General features: G+C 45.9%; 1 protein-coding gene across 1 annotated transcript in view; it reads right to left on the minus strand.

Moving 5' to 3' along the window:
• LOC144497031 (uncharacterized) overlaps window positions 1-21,513 on the minus strand; it is a 94,996-nt gene that overhangs the window by 72,775 nt on the left and 708 nt on the right. The gene's annotated exons all lie outside the window — the stretch shown is intronic.

A 21,513-nucleotide genomic window follows, 5' to 3' on the forward strand; every position in this document is an offset into this window, starting at 1 on the left:
TATGCTGGCTGCTTTGCCGAGGCAGCAGGTAGTGTAGACAGAGTCAATGGATGGAAGGCTGGTTTGCGTGACAGATTGGGCTACATTCACGACCTTTTGTAATTCCTTGCGGTCTTGGGCAGAGCAGGAGCCATACCAAGCTGTGATACAAACAGAAAGAATGCTTTCTATGGTGCATCTGTAAAAGTTGGTGAGAGTCGTAGCTGATATGCCAAATTTCCTTAGTCTTCTGAGGAAGTAGAGGCTTAGGTGGGCTTTCTTAACTATAATGTTGGCATGGGGGGACCAGGACAGGTTGTTGGTGATCTGGACACCTAAAAACTTGAAACTGTTGACCCTTTCTTCTTCTTCCCCATTGATGTAGACAGGGGTATGTTCTCCTTTAGGCTTCCTGAAGTCGATGACAATCTCCTTCGTTTTTGTTGACATTGAGGGAGAGATTATTGTTGCCGCGCCAGTTCACCAGATTCTCTATCTCATTCCTGTACTCTGTCTCATCATTGTTTGAGATCTGACCCACTACGGTGGTGTCATCAGCAAACTTGAAAATTGAATTGGAGGGGAATTTGACCGCACAGTCATAGGTGTATAAAGAGTATAGTAGGGGGCTGAGAACACAGCCTTGTGGGGCACCAGTGTTGAGGATGATCGTGGAGGAGGTGTTGTTGCCTATCCTTACCGATTGTAGTCTGTGAGTTAGGACGTTCAGGATCCAGTCGCAGAGGGAGGTGCCGAGGCCCAGGCCATGGAGTTTGGAGATGAGTTTCATGGGAATAATACTGTTGAAGGTTGAGCTGTAGTCAATAAATAGAAGTCTGACATAGGTGTCCTTGTTATCTAGGTGTTCCAGGGTTGAGTGCAGGGCCAGGGAAATGGCGTCTGCTGTGGACCTATTGCGGCGGTAGGCAAAATGTAGTGGATCCAGGTAGTCTGGGAGGCTGGAATTGATTTGTGCCAAGACTAACCTTTTGAAGCACTTCATAATGATGTGCTTCATAATGAGTGAGAAAAAGGTAGAGAAACAATATTGCAAGAAAATTACAGAGATATGCAAGAACAGTAGAGTAGTTATAATGGGAGACTTCAATTATCTGAATATAGACTGGAATAGTAATAGTGTAAAGAACAGAGAGAGGTTCAAGAGTTCCAAGAGCGTAATTGAGGAGAATTTTCCATTGAAGTATGATTCCACTCCAATGAGAAAGGGAGCATTGCTGAACCTGTTTTTTTCAGAATGAGGGGTCCAAGTGGATCAAGTATCAGCAGAACATTTAGGGTCAGTGATCATTGTATCGTAAGGTTTAGGGTGGCTATGGAAAAGGACAAGGAACAATCCAGAGTAAGAATAATGATCTGGGGGAAAGCCAAAATTCAATGGGGTAAGAATGGATCTGAGCCAGATAAATTGGAGTCAAAGGTTGACAGGAGAAACAGTAACTGAACAAGGGGCTGAGTTTAAAGGGGAGAAAGATCAGGCACAGTGAAGGTATATTACCACAAAGGGGAAAAGCAAAAAAATCCAAAGCTCCCTGGATGACAAAAGAGACAAAGAATTACATGAAGTAAAAAAAGTGTGTTTGTCGGGTGGAGAATACAACAGAGAACCAGGCTGAATATTGAAGGTTCAAAGTGGAATTGGAAAAGCAAATGGCAGAAGGAGAGTGTATAAGAGGATTCGAGAATATAACATAAAAGGGAATCCAAAAGTCTTCTATAGGTATATAAATAGGAAAAGGGAGGTAAAGGGAAGAGTGGGGCCAATTAGGGATCAAACAGTGATTTCTGCATGGAGTCAGAGGGCTCAGGTATGAAATAAATACTTTACATCTGTCTTTACCAAGGAAGAAGATAGTGTCTAGATCATGGTGAAAGTGGAGTTTGTTTAGTACTTGTAACTGATGCACTTTGGGTGTTAAAAGATCTTTAGGATTCCCCCCTTAAAACTCTCTGCATCTTTATCTCTCTCCCCTCCTTTAGAGCTCTCCTGAAATCTTACTTCTTTGACCATATTTTTGGTCATCGCCATGTAATATCTCCTTCTTTGCCTCGATGTTAATTTTTCTCTGATTCCATCTCTGTGAAACACTTTGGAACTCTATAAATATCAGTTGTAGTCCTCTCACATTCCCTCCAATCCTCAAGGTACTGTCCTGGAGCACAGACTGTGGACATTGATTGGCCTCTATTGCTCTGTTTGAGTGGCCATTCAGCATGAGTACACCCAGGCAGTGAATGTTGTGAGACAATGGAGACTGTCACATCCTGCCCTCCCCCTGACTTTCCAGCTGGCCTTACTGATGAGAAACGGGATTCCTGGCTCATTTTCCCCCTCCATAGACCAGAGATGCTGAGGCTAATTGAAGTCCCTCCATTATTACCCCAGGCATGGCTCCTCCCTGGGTGTTGTGCTGATCGATCAGAAGTTGAAGCCTTTCTAACCACTGAGTATCTGATTGCCTTCTTGGTCAGAGTGAGTCAGTGAGTGACTTGTATCTGATGCTGCACTGAAAGGATGAGGAGATTATGCAGGAGCTTCTAAACATATTGATATCTTCTTTTGGTGATGTTTGGTGATCTGGTCAAAGGTTAAATTGATCTTAAAATGATTGGACTGATAGTGTGGAAGGGGTTTTTTAGGTCGGCTAGCAGATCCAAAGGCAGATTTTTAGTTTTTAGTGACAGTGTAGCGGGAAAGGGTTTAAATGATTCCACCTAATAAGATCGTGTTAACGGTTTGCTCATATGTGAATGCAATAACAGTATTAAAACGAATGAAATATGATTTGAAAGAATATATTTGGAACAATAAATGATTCTTAAATGTATTTTAATATATTAAATCTATATATACTATATAAATGTACTGTTTGCCTCAGTCAAAAAAATGCAAATGCTGCAGAAATAATAAGGTTCAAAAGTTCAACAGTTAAAATCCATTATTCAGCAGAATGAACATTATAAGTTTCAAATTCTGGGACAGTTATTGAAATATAATATATTAAATTGAGGCATCTATTGTCCAGACATGAAGAAGTATCTTTCTTACGGGCCGGAGAGACACTTATCTGATTGTCTTGGCAATGCGCCTATGGGAAAGGATTAGCAGTAAAAGCATCCTTAACAACATAGCAACCAGGAAGTGGACTTTGCCAAAGAGGGATGTCCGGTATTAAACGGACAAATAGATTAAAGTAGCATATTGCAGTTGGCTGAGGTCATCTATCTTGTGTTGGACTGACATGTTAACACGAAATGAAATTGAATCTAAGCTAATTAGAAGGTGTATCTTAGATAACAGAAGATATAATTGCATTCTGGCTCAGTGCCCCAGATCTTTGGAGGAGTCTTGTCACGCTGAACCAGAGTTATCTGACCATCAGAAGGCCTTCCACAGCTGTCGGCTAATGTTTGTTTGTCTTGTATGATTTTTGTGTTCTAAATAAATTTTAGTTACATCTGTTTGAACAGAGACCCTACCTTTGCGAGTTTTTTAAGTATTTTAAGTTTTTCAAGAAGTTGGCTACCATTGTAAAGAAATACCCACTTCAGATAGTTTCAGACAAAACACTACTGAGACAGACAGTGCTTTGGAAGGACAGCTCCCCTTTGCATTGATGGGCCAGGAGATAGACTGTGTGAAAACCTTGTCTCACACCTCACACTTTCTCATCAGTGTGGGTGTGCTAGTGTATCAAGAGGTTAGAGGAGTGGGTGAAAGCCTTGTCACAAACATAGTAAGAATTTCATCCCCGCATGGATCCTTTGATGTCCCAGGAGAGTTGAAGATGAACATAAGCTACAAGTCAGTTGAAGGGTTACTCCCCTGTGTAGAACATAGAACATTACAGCGCAGAACAGGCCCTTCGGCCCACGATGTTGCACCGACCAGTTAAAAAAAAAACAAAAAACTGTGACCCTCCAACCTAAACCAATTTCTTTTCGTCCATGAACCTATCTACGGATCTCTTAAACGCCCCCAAACTAGGCGCATTTACTACTGATGCTGGCAGGGCATTCCAATCCCTCACCACCCTCTGGGTAAAGAACCTACCCCTGACATCGGTTCTATAACTACCCCCCCTCAATTTAAAGCCATGCCCCCTCGTGCTGGATTTCTCCATCAGAGGAAAAAGGCTATCACTATCCACCCTATCTAAACCTCTAATCATCTTATATGTTTCAATAAGATCCCCTCTTAGCCGCCGCCTTTCCAGCGAAAACAATCCCAAATCCCTCAGCCTCTCCTCATAGGATCTCCCCTCCATACCAGGCAACATCCTGGTAAACCTCCTCTGCACCCTCTCCAAAGCCTCCACATCCTTCCTGTAATGTGGGGACCAGAACTGCACACAGTACTCCAAGTGCGGCCGCACCAGAGTTGTGTACAGTTGCAACATAACGCTACGACTCCTAAATTCAATCCCCCTACCAATAAACGCCAAGACACCATATGCCTTCTTAACAACCTTATCTACTTGATTCCCAACTTTCAGGGATCTATGCACACATACACCTAGATCCCTCTGCTCCTCCACACTATTCAAAGTCCTCCCGTTAGCCCTATACTCAACACATCTGTTATTCCTACCAAAGTGAATTACCTCACACTTCTCCGCATTAAACTCCATCCGCCACCTCTCGGCCCAACTTTGCAACCTGTCTAAGTCTTCCTGCAAACTACGACACCCTTCCTCACTGTCTACCACACCACCGACTTTGGTGTCATCAGCAAATTTGCTAATCCACCCAACTATACCCTCATCCAGATCATTAATAAATATTACAAACAGCAGTGGCCCCAAAACAGATCCCTGAGGTACACCACTTGTAACCGCACTCCATGATGAATATTTACTATCAACCACCACCCTCTGTTTCCTATCCGCTAGCCAATTCCTGATCCAATTTCCTAGATCACCCCCAATCCCATACATCTGCATTTTCTGCAGAAGCCTACCATGGTGAACCTTATCAAACGCCTTACTAAAATCCATATATACCACGTCCACTGCCTTGCCCCCATCCACCTCCTTGGTCACTTTCTCAAAAAACTCAATAAGGTTAGTAAGGCACGACCTACCTGCCACAAAACCATGCTGACTATCACCTATCAATTCATTACTCTCCAAATAACTATAAATCCTATCCCTTATAATTTTTTCCAACATCTTGCCGACAACAGAAGTGAGACTCACCGGTCTATAATTCCCGGGGAAGTCTCTGTTCCCCTTCTTAAACAATGGGACAACATTCGCTAACCTCCAATCTTCTGGTACTATACCAGAGGCCAACGACGACCTGAAGATCAGAGCCAGAGGCTCTGCAATCACTTCTCTTGCCTCCCAGAGAATCCTTGGATAAATCCCATCCGGACCAGGGGATTTATCTATTTTCAGACCCTCCAGAATATCCTGCACATCCTCCTTATCAACTGTAATACTGTCTATTCTACTCCCTTGCAACCCAGTGTCCTCCTCAGCTATATTCATGTCCCCTTGCGTGAACACCGAAGAGAAATATTGGTTCAATGCTTCACCAATCTCCTCCGGTTCCACACATAACTTCCCTCTGCCATCTATAACTGGCCCTAAACTTGCCCTAACCAACCTTCTGTTCTTGACATACCTATAGAACGCCTTAGGATTCTCTTTAACCCTATCCGCCAAAGTCTTCTCATGTCCCCTTTTAGCCCTTCTAAGCTCGCTCTTCAACTCCCTCTTAGCCAATCTAAAGCTTTCTAGTGCACTACCCGAGTGCTCACGTCTCATCCGAACATAAGCCTCCTTTTTCTTTTTAACCAACAAAGAAACTTTTTTGGTGCACCACGGTTCCCTAGCCCTACCAATTCCTCCTTGCCTGACAGGGACATACCTATCACAGACTCGCAGTAGCTGCTCCTTGAAAAAACTCCACATGTCGGACGTTCCCAGTCCCTGTAATCTCCTAGTCCAACCTATAGAACATAGAACATAGAACATTACAGCGCAGAACAGGCCCTTCGGCCCACGATGTTGCACCGACCAGTTAAAAAAAAACTGTGACCCTCCAACCTAAACCAATTTCTTTTCGTCCATGAACCTATCTACGGATCTCTTAAACGCCCCCAAACTAGGCGCATTTACTACTGATGCTGGCAGGGCATTCCAATCCCTCACCACCCTCTGGGTAAAGAACCTACCCCTGACATCGGTTCTATAACTACCCCCCCTCAATTTAAAGCCATGCCCCCTCGTGCTGGATTTCTCCATCAGAGGAAAAAGGCTATCACTATCCACCCTATCTAAACCTCTAATCATCTTATATGTTTCAATAAGATCCCCTCTTAGCCGCCGCCTTTCCAGCGAAAACAATCCCAAATCCCTCAGCCTCTCCTCATAGGATCTCCCCTCCATACCAGGCAACATCCTGGTAAACCTCCTCTGCACCCTCTCCAAAGCCTCCACATCCTTCCTGTAATGTGGGGACCAGAACTGCACACAGTACTCCAAGTGCGGCCGCACCAGAGTTGTGTACAGTTGCAACATAACGCTACGACTCCTAAATTCAATCCCCCTACCAATAAACGCCAAGACACCATATGCCTTCTTAACAACCTTATCTACTTGATTCCCAACTTTCAGGGATCTATGCACACATACACCTAGATCCCTCTGCTCCTCCACACTATTCAAAGTCCTCCCGTTAGCCCTATACTCAACACATCTGTTATTCCTACCAAAGTGAATTACCTCACACTTCTCCGCATTAAACTCCATCCGCCACCTCTCGGCCCAACTTTGCAACCTGTCTAAGTCTTCCTGCAAACTACGACACCCTTCCTCACTGTCTACCACACCACCGACTTTGGTGTCATCAGCAAATTTGCTAATCCACCCAACTATACCCTCATCCAGATCATTAATAAATATTACAAACAGCAGTGGCCCCAAAACAGATCCCTGAGGTACACCACTTGTAACCGCACTCCATGATGAATATTTACTATCAACCACCACCCTCTGTTTCCTATCCGCTAGCCAATTCCTGATCCAATTTCCTAGATCACCCCCAATCCCATACATCTGCATTTTCTGCAGAAGCCTACCATGGTGAACCTTATCAAACGCCTTACTAAAATCCATATATACCACGTCCACTGCCTTGCCCCCATCCACCTCCTTGGTCACTTTCTCAAAAAACTCAATAAGGTTAGTAAGGCACGACCTACCTGCCACAAAACCATGCTGACTATCACCTATCAATTCATTACTCTCCAAATAACTATAAATCCTATCCCTTATAATTTTTTCCAACATCTTGCCGACAACAGAAGTGAGACTCACCGGTCTATAATTCCCGGGGAAGTCTCTGTTCCCCTTCTTAAACAATGGGACAACATTCGCTAACCTCCAATCTTCTGGTACTATACCAGAGGCCAACGACGACCTGAAGATCAGAGCCAGAGGCTCTGCAATCACTTCTCTTGCCTCCCAGAGAATCCTTGGATAAATCCCATCCGGACCAGGGGATTTATCTATTTTCAGACCCTCCAGAATATCCTGCACATCCTCCTTATCAACTGTAATACTGTCTATTCTACTCCCTTGCAACCCAGTGTCCTCCTCAGCTATATTCATGTCCCCTTGCGTGAACACCGAAGAGAAATATTGGTTCAATGCTTCACCAATCTCCTCCGGTTCCACACATAACTTCCCTCTGCCATCTATAACTGGCCCTAAACTTGCCCTAACCAACCTTCTGTTCTTGACATACCTATAGAACGCCTTAGGATTCTCTTTAACCCTATCCGCCAAAGTCTTCTCATGTCCCCTTTTAGCCCTTCTAAGCTCGCTCTTCAACTCCCTCTTAGCCAATCTAAAGCTTTCTAGTGCACTACCCGAGTGCTCACGTCTCATCCGAACATAAGCCTCCTTTTTCTTTTTAACCAACAAAGAAACTTTTTTGGTGCACCACGGTTCCCTAGCCCTACCAATTCCTCCTTGCCTGACAGGGACATACCTATCACAGACTCGCAGTAGCTGCTCCTTGAAAAAACTCCACATGTCGGACGTTCCCAGTCCCTGTAATCTCCTAGTCCAACCTATAGAACATAGAACATAGAACATTACAGCGCAGAACAGGCCCTTCGGCCCACGATGTTGCACCGACCAGTTAAAAAAAAACTGTGACCCTCCAACCTAAACCAATTTCTTTTCGTCCATGAACCTATCTACGGATCTCTTAAACGCCCCCAAACTAGGCGCATTTACTACTGATGCTGGCAGGGCATTCCAATCCCTCACCACCCTCTGGGTAAAGAACCTACCCCTGACATCGGTTCTATAACTACCCCCCCTCAATTTAAAGCCATGCCCCCTCGTGCTGGATTTCTCCATCAGAGGAAAAAGGCTAACACTATCCACCCTATCTAAACCTCTAATCATCTTATATGTTTCAATAAGATCCCCTCTTAGCCGCCGCCTTTCCAGCGAAAACAATCCCAAATCCCTCAGCCTCTCCTCATAGGATCTCCCCTCCATACCAGGCAACATCCTGGTAAACCTCCTCTGCACCCTCTCCAAAGCCTCCACATCCTTCCTGTAATGTGGGGACCAGAACTGCACACAGTACTCCAAGTGCGGCCGCACCAGAGTTGTGTACAGTTGCAACATAACGCTACGACTCCTAAATTCAATCCCCCTACCAATAAACGCCAAGACACCATATGCCTTCTTAACAACCTTATCTACTTGATTCCCAACTTTCAGGGATCTATGCACACATACACCTAGATCCCTCTGCTCCTCCACACTATTCAAAGTCCTCCCGTTAGCCCTATACTCAACACATCTGTTATTCCTACCAAAGTGAATTACCTCACACTTCTCCGCATTAAACTCCATCCGCCACCTCTCGGCCCAACTTTGCAACCTGTCTAAGTCTTCCTGCAAACTACGACACCCTTCCTCACTGTCTACCACACCACCGACTTTGGTGTCATCAGCAAATTTGCTAATCCACCCAACTATACCCTCATCCAGATCATTAATAAATATTACAAACAGCAGTGGCCCCAAAACAGATCCCTGAGGTACACCACTTGTAACCGCACTCCATGATGAATATTTACTATCAACCACCACCCTCTGTTTCCTATCCGCTAGCCAATTCCTGATCCAATTTCCTAGATCACCCCCAATCCCATACATCTGCATTTTCTGCAGAAGCCTACCATGGTGAACCTTATCAAACGCCTTACTAAAATCCATATATACCACGTCCACTGCCTTGCCCCCATCCACCTCCTTGGTCACTTTCTCAAAAAACTCAATAAGGTTAGTAAGGCACGACCTACCTGCCACAAAACCATGCTGACTATCACCTATCAATTCATTACTCTCCAAATAACTATAAATCCTATCCCTTATAATTTTTTCCAACATCTTGCCGACAACAGAAGTGAGACTCACCGGTCTATAATTCCCGGGGAAGTCTCTGTTCCCCTTCTTAAACAATGGGACAACATTCGCTAACCTCCAATCTTCTGGTACTATACCAGAGGCCAACGACGACCTGAAGATCAGAGCCAGAGGCTCTGCAATCACTTCTCTTGCCTCCCAGGAAGGAGGAAACCTATGTTTCCTAATTCTCTCCTAATAGCCTCATAATTACCCTTCCCCCAGCTAAAACCACTGGCCCGAGGTTCATGCCTATCCCTTTCCATCACTAAGGTGAACGTAACCGAATTGTGGTCACTATCACCAAAATGCACACCAACTTCCAAGTCTAGCACCTGGTCTGGCTCATTTCCCAGCACCAGATCCAATATAGCCTCACCTCTAGTTGGCCTGTCTACATACTGAGTCAAAAAACCTTCCTGCACGCTTTGAACAAAAACTGACCCCTCTAACGAGCTAGAGCTATAACAATTCCAGTCAATATTAGTCAAGTTAAAATCCCCCATAACAATTGCCCTATTACTTTCACTCCTAAGCAGGATTGACTCCGCAATCCTTTCCTCAACCTCTCTAGAACTTTTAGGAGGTCTATAAAAGACTCCCAACAGGGTGACCTCTCCTCTCCTATTTCTAATCTCCGCCCATACTACCTCAACAGATAAGTCCTCATCAAACCTCCTCTCTGACACTGTGATACAATCTCTGACCAATAATGCTACCCCTCCCCCTCTTCTACCTCCTTCCCTACTTCGACTAAAACATTTGAACCCCGGGACCTGCAGCATCCATTCCTGCCCCTGCTCTATCCATGTCTCTGAAATAGCCACAACATCGAAGTCCCAGGTACTGATCCACGCTGCAAGTTCACCCACTTTATTGCGAATACTCCTGGCATTGAAGTATACACATTTCAAACCCTGCTCCACCCCACCTCTGCAATGCCGTGCATTGCAGTCCCCATCCATGCATCCCTCACTTTCAGCCCCACTACTCAGGATCCCTCCCCCCCCCCGAATCAGTTTAAACCTCCCTGCATGGCCTTAGCAAATTTACCCCCCAGGATATTGGTCCCCTTCTGATTAAGGTGTAGACCATCCTTCTCATAGAGGTCACACCTTCCCCAGTACGAGCCCCAATTGCTTAAGTACCTGAACCCCTCCCTCCTGCACCATCCCCTCAGCCATGAATTCAAACCTTCCCTCTCCCTATTCCTCTCTAAACTATCCCGTGGTACAGGCAAGAGTCCAGAGATAACCACTCTGTCAGTCTTGGCCTTTAGTTTCCACCCCAACTCCATAAATCCCTGCCTAATATCCCCTTCCCCTATCCTCCCTATGTCGTGTGTCCCCACATGAACAATAACTTGTGGTTTATCTCCCTCCCCCCTAAGAGTCCTGAATACCCTGTCAGACACATCCCGGACCCCAGCCCCTGGTAGGCAACACACCAACCCTGAGTCCCTACCTTTAGTTCCGACCCTCCTATCTGTCCCCTTAATTGTGGAGTCCCCAATCACAAGGCCCAGTCTTTTACAGCCCCTAACCACCTGAGCTTTCTCACTCGGCTCACCCCCAGAGATCTGCTCTCTATGCTCAGTTGATTCCTCCTCAACTGTAGCCTCCAGCACCGAAAACCTATTATGGAGGGGAACCGCCCCAGGGGATTGTCTTCCCGATTGCTTCTTACCCCTCCTCCTGGCATTGACCCAAGTGTGGATTGTCAGATGGCGCTGGATGGTCAATAACTGTGTGAAGGCTTTGTCACAAACCTCACACTTGAACGGCTTCTCCCCGTGAGAGTGTGTTGGTGCCCCAGAGAGATGTTAATTGCGAAAATGATTTGTCACACACCTCGCAGGTAAATGGTTTCTTCCTTCTGAATGCATTGGTGTGCATGGAGATTCTGTGAGAGTGACTGTGAGAATGTTTTCTTGCACAGATCACATGCAAATGGTTTCACCTGTGTGAATGTATTTGTGTGTGCAGATCGATGACTGCAAAAATAATTTATCACACACCTCACATTTGTGTGGTTTCTCCCATGTGTGAAGGTGTTGATGAACACACAGATCTGGTAACTGCAGGAATGATTTGTCACACACTTCAAATTTGAATGATTTATCCCATGTGCATCCTCTGATGTGTTCGGAGTTTGGTTGATTTGGTGAAACACATTTCACAAACCTGACACCTGAAAGTTTTCTCCTTGGTGTGAATCTTCTGGTGTAGCAGAACCTACAGAGACAAAATGAAAGTTTTCTCAAAAATCTCATATTTAAAGGGTTTCTCACCTGTGTAAATGGTCTCATGGACCAGAAGACTCGATGACTGTGTGAAGGCTTTGACACAAACCTTGCATATGAATTATTTATCTGGTGAGTACATTAGTGTCTTTAGAGATTTGAGAACTGTGAAAATAATCTGTTGCACATCATGCGTGTGAATGATTTCTCAGGTGTGAAGACGTTGATGATTCATCAGACCCAATGTCTTTAGGAATGGATGGTTGCACACCACACACTTGATTGGCTTTTTAGTTCTATTTTTCCAAAATTGACCCAGTCTTATTGTTTGATTTTTTAAATAAAATATCCTTGTTACTTTTAATGATTTATTAATCTGTAGTTTTGTCCTTGCACAACTGGTAAATATGATCTTTGGTTCTCCTTAACCTTTCCAATTGAAATAATTTGTCCACATAAAGTAATGGGCAGCAGGGTGGTTGGCACTGCTGCCTCACAGTACCAGGGACCCAGGTTCAAATCTGGCCTTGTGTGACTGTGTGGAGTTTGCACATGTATGTGTGGGTTTCCTTCAAGTGCTCCAATATCCACCCAAAACAATGTGTTGGTTGGGAGGAGGGGGGGGGGGGGGCGAGGGGGATGAGTGAGTTATGGGGATAGGGCAAGAAGGTGGGCCAGGGTGAAGCAGGTAAGGGAGAAAGGAATAGAAAGATCTGCTAATATGGGTAAAATGGGTCAGATGTTATGTCGAGGTGAGGGTGCAGACCGGCTGAATGGTGCCCTTCTGCACTATAGGGATTCTATGAAGACAAACTTGTTATTTTCAAAGTTCCATCAAACCAATCCATGGTCTACATTTCTCTAAAGTGCACAGACAACTCTTGGAATCCAATGGGGCAAAATCCTATGAATGCTGGAAATCTGATAAGAGATTCAGAAAATGCTGTAAATCCTCAGGTCAGGAAACATCTGTGGCGAGGGAAGCAACCTCACTGCAGCCTTTGAGGTGACCCACCACAGTATCCTCCTGCTGCAACTCTTCTGTGTTGTCCAGTCAGTGAGACTGCTGTGACTTGTGTGACTTTTTCCTCTTCAGTTGTACACAGAGAATCTCCTGCAACAGTGAATCTTCCCACCGCCATCGCTCTGGTTCCTACCAAGGGTCAATCTCTGCTTTTCAATTAGATTCAACCGCTCGGGCTCGCGCTTCCTCACATTCCAACTCCCGAACGCTCGGAGCCAACCGCCGCTGCGCGCGGCAGAACTACAACTCCCATCAGGCACCGCGGGCTGGTTCTTCCCCCCCACTACCCCCCTCCCGCCCACTTCCCCCTCACCCACCCACCCCCCCCGCCACCCACCCCTACCCCCCCCCGCCACCCACCCCTACCCCCCCCCCGCCACCCACCCCTACCCCCCCCCCGCCACCCACCCCTACCCCCCCCCGCCACCACCCTACCCCCCCCGCCACCCACACCTACCCCCCCCGCCACCCACCCCCTCCCCCTCCCCTCCCCCTCCCCTCCCCCCTCCCCTCCCCCCCCCCCCACCCCCTCCCCCCCACCACCCCCTCCCCTCCCCCCCACCCCCCTCCCCACCACCACCCCCTCCCCTCCCCCCCACCACCCCACCCCTTCCCCCCCACCACCCCACCCCCTCCCCTCCCCCCCCACCACCCCACCCCCTCCCCCCCACCACCCCACCCCCTCCCCTCCCCCCACCACCCCACCCCCTCCCCTCCCCTCCCCCCCCACCACCCACCCCTCCCCTCCCCCCCCACCACCCCACCCCCTCCCCTCCCCCCCACCACCCCACCCCCTCCCCCCCACCACCCCATCCCCCCCACCACCCCATCCCCTCCCCCCACCACCCCATCCCCTCCCCTCCCCCCCCACCACCCCACCCCCTCCCCCCCACCACCCCATCCCCTCCCCTCCCCCCCCCACCACCCCACCCCCTCTCCTCCCCCCCACCACCCCACCCCCTCCCCCCCACCACCCCACCCCCTCCCCTCCACCACCGCACCCCCCCACCACCCCACCCCCTCCCCTCCACCACCGCACCCCCCCCACCCCCTCCCACCCCCCCACCACCCCACCCCCTCGCCTCCCCTCCACCACCCCACCCCCTCCCCCCCACCACCCCACCCCCTCCCCCCCACCACCCCACCCCCTCCCCCCCACCACCCCACCCCCTCCCCCCCACCACCCCACCCCTCCCCACCACCCCACCCCCTCCCCTCCCCCCCACCACCCCACCCCCTCCCCTCCCTCCCACCACCCCACCCCCTCCCTCCCTCCCACCACCCCACCCCCTCCCCTCCCTCCCACCACCCCACCCCCTCCCCCCCACCACCCCACCCCCTCCCCTCCCCCCCACCACCCCACCCCCTCCCCTCCCCCCCACCACCCCACCCCCTCCCCTGGTTGGAATGCGAATACTTACAACTAATCAAGTCTTTGCGTTGTTTTGTTTCTTAAAGACTTGATTAGTTGTAAGTATTCGCATTCCAACCATTATTCATGTAAATTGAGTTTGTGTCTTTATATGCTCTGTTTGTGAACAGAATTCCCACCCACCTGAAGAAGGGGCTTGGAGCTCCGAAAGCTTGTGTGGCTTTTGCTACCAAATAAACCTGTTGGACTTTAACCTGGTGTTGTTAAACTTCTTAGTGTACCTGAACAGGTGCCGGAGTGTGGCGACTAGGGGATTTTCACAATAATTTCATTGCAGTGTTAATGTAAGCCTACTTATGACAATAATAAATAAGCTTAAAACTTAAACTTTAAAAACTTAAATTCACTGTAGAACAGTCTCTACCTGAGGAGTCAGACCCTTCTGCAAAGGAGGAGAGGCAGTTGGAGAAAATCATGTTTCCTTTTCCTGTTTTACAGAAGGATTGAATCATACTACACCAGAGAATACAGAGAGGATAGACATCGCAGATAGATCCTGACCATCACAGAAGAACAACTGCACAACTGTGGGAAGACATCCAGTCCCTTCACAGCATTGCCCAACACAGAGAAGGTTGGACAGTGAAACCATCATCTGGAAATCGGTCAGGTCAGGGGAGCTTTGACATATCATCAGATCTGAAACTGGTCAGTGGTGTGGAACTAAACTTTCTGAAGGTTCGACTGTGGGTGATCAGTCAGGGTGAGGCTGGGAAGAAATGTGAGTGGGCTCCAAGTGTGGAGAGAACATCAATCATGCATTGAGCCTTATGAAGCATTGACTCATTCTTACAGGTGAGAGGCTGCTCAAGTGTGAGCTGGGCTCCACAGGCTCGTAGCGTCTCCTAACACACAAGGCACACCTGTTGAACACATGGAGGAGAAACCATTCAAATGTGAGGTGTGTGATTGAGGCGACAGAGAGTAATCGACACTCATAAGACATCAGCGGATTCACACTGGCAAGAAACCATTCACATGCGAGGTATGTGGGAAATCATTCCCGTGGTCATGGACCCGCCTCAGACACCAGCACTTTCACACAGGGGAGAAACCATTCACATGAGGTCTGTAACAAATCCTTCTCTGGACTATCAAACCTCTGCTCACACTAATGTATTAATTCAGGAGAGAAGCCATACATGTGTGAGGTGTGTCAGAAATCATTCTCAGAGTCATCAAACCTTCATGTACATCTCCGCATTCACACAGGGGAGAGACGGTTCACATGCAAGGATTGTGACAAATCCTTCACAGTTATCGTACCTTCTGGCCCATCAGAGAATCCATACAGGGGAGAAACCCTTCAAACGTGAGGTTTGTGATAAAGCTTTCATGACGTCGACAAAACTTCTGATACACCAGAGGATTCACACCTTCAGATGTGAGATTTGTGAGATGTCTTTCTTGCAATGCTCAGAAATCCAGACGCACCAGAGGATTCACATAGGGGAGAAACCCTTCACACGCAAAGTGTGCAAAAGATCATTCTCACACATGATCAATCACTGCGAACACCAACGTATTCACACATGGGAGAAACCGTACATATGCAAGCTTTGTCACAAAGCCTGCACACAGTTACCAAGCCTCACGAGGCATCAGACAATCCACACGGGAGAAACCCATCAAGTGTGAAGTTTGTGATAAAGCTTTTGCGATATGTACAACACTTCTGATGCACCAGAGAATTTACACAGGAGAGAAACCATTCAGGTGTAAGATGTGTAATAAGGGCTTTGCACAGTCATCAGGGCTGGTGAGACACCAACACATTTACCCAGGGGAAAAGCTGTTCAAGTGTGAAGCCTGTGAAAAAAACCTTCAAAAAGTTATCGAGCCTCCTGCAACATCAGACAATCCACACGGAAGTAACGCTTCAAATCTGAGGTTTCTCGTAACATTTTTGTGTGTCGTCGATCCTCTGAACCTGCCTTGGCTCTGTAACCCCTTAATCCCCTTGTCTAACAATAAACTTATCAACCTCAGTTTTAAAATTTTCAATTAATCCCCAACTTCAACAGATTTTTGTGGGGAGCGAGTTCCAGATTTCCAGTCCCCTTTTTGTGAAGAAGTGTTTGCTGACATCACCCTTGAACAGCCTAGCTCTAATTTTAATGCTCTGTCCCCGTTTTCTGGACTCTCCCACCAGAGGAATAGTTTCTCTCCAACTACTCTATCAACTTGTTTAATCATCTTATACAGTTAAATTAAATCACCCCTTAATTTTCTACCTTCAAGGGAATGCAAAGCTCAGTCTGTACAACCTATCCTCATAGTTTAACCCTTTTAGCCCCAGGAACATTCTGGTGAATCCTTCCTGAGGTGTGGTGCCCAGAACTGAACACAGTTCTCCAGATAGGGCCTAAACAAAGCTCTGTGCAGCTGGACCATAACTTCCATAAGGACACTGTTGGTTTTGGGGAGGAGAAGCTTTGGGTTATCTTTTCTCTTCAGGATGGTCCTGGAGTAATGAGCAGTTTTGACAGAGGAAAACAGGACCATTAGTGCTTGATGTGGTCCAGTCAGATCTAGCGATGAATGGCTGATGATGTGGAGTCGATATGCGCGATCTTCTTGGAGATCCTCTCCACTTGGAGCCGGCAGTTTGCAGTGTCGTTGGTAGTCATGATGTGGATGAATGACTGAACCAGTTGTGTACCAGATACACTCAAATCTTCACCCCTTGGAGCAGAGAGATTGACCAGGAGGGGAGTAAAGGTAATTTTGGGAACAAGGGTGTAGAAGGTGCATATGAGGGAGTGGTTAAACCAGATTGACGGCTACAGAAGCATTGTGCTGAATGGAGGGTCAAAGGGCAGAGAGTTGGGAATTAGAAAGTGCTGTCCAACTCACTCAGGGGAAGAGTGTCTTCCAGGAATGGAAACTGGTCCATGAACCCATGTGATCATAGATCTCTGTAACCATTGGTGAGTTTGTATGATGGAAATGAGCTCTATCCTGTGTCAGTAAAGTTCGGTGTCATTTCTGACCACCGGAATTCAGAGCCAGACTAAAACACTGGGATTTTAAAGAAACGTCTGTCTGTAGTATTCTGAGAGATTTTCCCCTGATGTAAATGTGTGTGTATGTTACTAAATTGAACCAGGAGTGGGTAGGAGTAGAATCAGGCCCTGCTTTAGTTGGTGATATGAATTATAGACAGATTCTCTTCAGATGACGGGTGTTTGACTAATATCATGGGTAATGTTTGTACTCTCCTGTTTGGGAGGATTACTGTCCTGAGTATGGTGAGGGAGTGAGGATGAGTCTCTACAGACCTGAGTTCCCTCAGCCCATCATACCTCGATGTAATAATGGTGTGATATGTTCACATTACACTCTTTTAAGATTTATTTCATATTCTGGGTAAGATTTTGAGTTGTTTTCAAATGTTTTGTTATTTTGGTTGACCGTAAGTTTGATTTAAGCTGAATAATTTATTGTGTGTCTATTGTTTTATCAAATCTTCTGTATAGATTTGTAACTCACAAATTTATTTCGGACTAAGCCAAACAACCTGATTTATCAGCATGGTGTGTCCCTGTTCACTGAAACACTCAGGAGCTGACAGAAAAAGTCCTGTACACAATATATTGGTCAATGTCACTGTGGGTTGGTATACTTTCTCCACCAATGGGTTTATAATTTCGAATTCACAGGAAGTAGAATGTTTCCTTAGAGAAGAAACGCTTGAATTTATAACTTTGATTAATGCAAGGCATCAAATATCAACTTATCGAATGTAATGCATTTTGAAGTGTAGTTTGCTTTGCAATACAAAAAACATGGCAGCCAAACTACGCAGTAGATGATCTGTTAGAGACATTTAACTTTTGAAAAGAAATGTGAACACCATTATTAATCAACAGATTTCATGTTTTTAATCAAAATTAAACTTTATTGTACAAAAAACTTAAGCAAAGAAAACACTCTGACCATAACACTGTAGTTCATCATTATATATACTATCGACTCAGTTCTGCTTTGTACTCACCCCCAACAGTCCCTTTTATACATTACAAGAATCTTGAAGGTTCATTCACTTCTTCTGGGACATAGCCAAAGACATGCTACAGTCCTCAGAAATTCTCTTTAATTCTCAATGTTTCAGCTGATCTCCTTCTATTAGCTTGTTGACTGAGCAACCCTACAACTTTTGATACCTCAGCTCTGTGTTTGGGTTTCCGGCAGAAACCTAAGTGCCTGCGCACAGCTTCTAAGCTAAATCTGCTGGCTGATTTCTGCCAAAGAATCTGTGAGGACCACTATAGATTTTTTTCTACTAACTTAGTCTATAAAATAATGAGGGGCACAGCTCAGCTAGATAGTCAATATCTTTGCCCAAAGGTAGGGAGTCTAAAACCAGAGGGCATAGATTTAATGTGAGAGGGGAGAGATACAAAAGCGTCCAGAGGGGCAATTTTTTCACACAGAGGGTGGTGAGTGTCTGGAACAAGTTGCCAGAGGTAGTAGAGGCGGGTACAATTTTGTCTTTTAAAAAGCGTTTAGACAGTTACATGGGTAAGATGGGTATAGAGGGATATGGGCCAAATGCAGGCAATTGGGATTAGCTTAGGGGTTTAAAAAAAAAAGGGCGGCATGGACAAGTTGGGCCGAAGGGCCTGTTTCCATGCTGTAAACGTCTATGACTCTATAATTTCAAAACTAGGCGAATCTCACAGCTGCTTTACTGTCACAAAATCCCAATTTGTGCCAGGCCCGCATTCCACATGGTGAATCATAAGGTTAGTTATTTCTCTAATTAAAGTTTAGGCCTGATGAACAATCGGCTCCCGTTGGTGTTTTCAATCCAGTGAGGTGCCATCTATACAAAAGCAAAACTGCAATTGCCTTCTGTGAGCAAACACCAAGCTAAAGTTAACAAAATAACCTTCTACCCAACTCTTTGATTCCGTAACCACTCTGAACAATTAACCAGGACATCGGAAATAACTTCCTCAATCTTCTACAATGTAGCATTGTGGGATCTTTTATGTCCAACTCCAGATGGATTATTCCAGGAATGTGGGTTAAAGCTGTTGTCAAGGCCACACTAAGAATTCCGGAGGTTCTGGGATTCCTGTACAAATCTCCCACCCACTCCCAGCATCACCATTGAAGCATTTTGAATACTGGAAAATCAGTGCAGAATTTAAACATTGCATGATCATAAAATCAATCAGAATACAAACCTCAGATAAAACTATTTCAATTGGTCATGACTTTATAAAAATATTTTCTTCAATAAAATTCCTTGTTGCTTTAATCAGCGTAATCCAGTTGAATTTGACTACAGGAATTTTAAATGTAAGTTACATTAAGTGTAGACTGAACGTTTGTAATCTTCAACATTGATTCATTAAACATCACCCAGGAAACTGGCGTCAACCACAGAAATGACCACAGCCCCAGATGGGAATAATGTGGGTGGTGAGTTTCTGCCGATTGTGCCTGTTTGAGGCGGCTCTTCAAATTACACTCAGGGTTTATGGGCATTCAGGCACCGACACTCAGTCATATTCATGATTCCAGTCTACACGCTGTCACCAGCAATTATTTCAGCAAAATACAGGCCCACAGATAATAGTTTATTTCAATTGTGTCACAGAAATTGTTAAAATAGCTTAATATGGTCATAATTACATTATTACCTCAACAACATTGTACGGAGTTTCTGCTTTGTTTCTCATTTATGACAGTGCTTAAAATGCTGAACTTTCTCTGTAGTTCACTCATCTTTATAATGCTGGAGTGGAGAGAGAGAGGAGTAGGAACAGAAACAAGAGATGCAAGAAGAGAAGAATCAGGAGGAGAGGAGGAAAGAATTGAGAGAAAGATAGCAGAAAGAAACCAATGAAGAGATGAGGGGCATGTGATCGGAAAGAGAGAAAGGACACTGAAAGAAAAGGTAAATGAAGGGATGGGAGGAGGAAACAAGAATGAGGAAAATGGAGAGATATGAAAGATCATGAGGAGGAAATAGAGGGCTGGTAGGAAGGAGAAGGAGAGATAGTGGCTGGTGGGGGGCAGAGGAGAGTAAATCCCTCCCTCCTGTGCTCCTGTTTCCCTCCCCGTGCTGCCCTCTCCTGTCACATCAGCTGTCTCTGTGAAGGAGCAGCTTCTCTGTTTGCACGTGGATGTAGCGGCTGTGACGATAGATCTGGTCATTCATGTGAGCTGACTATTGTTGAGTGTGTTGACTGTTTACACTCTGAACTGCTCTCCAATTCTCAACTCTGGCAACAAATTGGCAGCTTTATCAAAGTGAAATGTGTCTTTCTCATGAATCATTTCAATCTTGTCACTCACTCTTGTTACTGGCCTTTAATTTTTTAGTTGTCAGGCAAGTAGTCTCGGTGCAGCATGACATTGGTCACTGGACTAAATATCTTTCTATGCCTTCAGTCGGTGTGTTTCTCCACTCTAGCATTGTCTTGTACACATCTTTGCTGGATTAGTCGATTCTTTGATGATCCCTTTGGCCACTGCCTCAGCCTTTCCATTTGACTGGAGATCATGTGGAGATTATGTGAATTTCCCAATCACTCATGAAACTATCTGAAGTCTTCATTTCAGAATTGAGGGCCATTGTCACTCATCACAATATCAGGAATGCCATGAAGACTTTCAGGCATTCTATATTCTCACTGGTAGTCATTAACATCAGCTGGTCAAACTCCCAGTAGTCGGTTGTGATGAGATAAACAGTTCCCGTGAGAATGAAGAGGTCTAATCCAAGCTTCATCCATGGTCTGCCTGGGATTTAAGGAGTCATGAGCAGCACTTTATCTTGCTTAGCTTGATGTTCATTACAAACACCGCATTGGTTGATGTGGTTCTTAATCCTATTGCTCATATTTGACCAATGGACCACTTCTCTTTTCTTCCTCAGACTAGATTCCATTCCTTTATGTTTGTGTGGATGTGCTTCAGTCCCTTTGTACAAGTTGTCATCTTGGGCGATCACTTCATCTCTGTCTGCCCAATACTCTTTTACAGCAATGGGTGTGTCCTTATGGTTTTAGGCCATCCTTTCATCACAACTTCCGGTAACATTTGAAGAGTTTTATCTCATTGTGTCGTTTGCTTGATCTGAGCAAGATACTTGTCTGTCAGATTCAATGTCTCTGCTGGATTGATGATTCCAGAGCATGTTGTGCTGTTGCTTCTTGTTGGATCTGAAATATTTCACACTCTGTACCAGCATCATCACTTACTTCAAATAGAATTGGAAAGAAGGTGACCCAGTTCCAAGTCCACGTGTTGATGTTGGTGTTTGGTGAGAGGAGGAGCAGGTGAAACAATCCTGACACACGTCACACTGGAACGGTTTGTCTCCCGTGTGAGTTTGCTGATTTTCCGGGAGGTCCAACAA

This window comes from Mustelus asterias, chromosome 8 (assembly GCF_964213995.1).
Source record: "Mustelus asterias chromosome 8, sMusAst1.hap1.1, whole genome shotgun sequence".
Taxonomy (NCBI): Eukaryota; Metazoa; Chordata; class Chondrichthyes; order Carcharhiniformes; family Triakidae; genus Mustelus; species Mustelus asterias.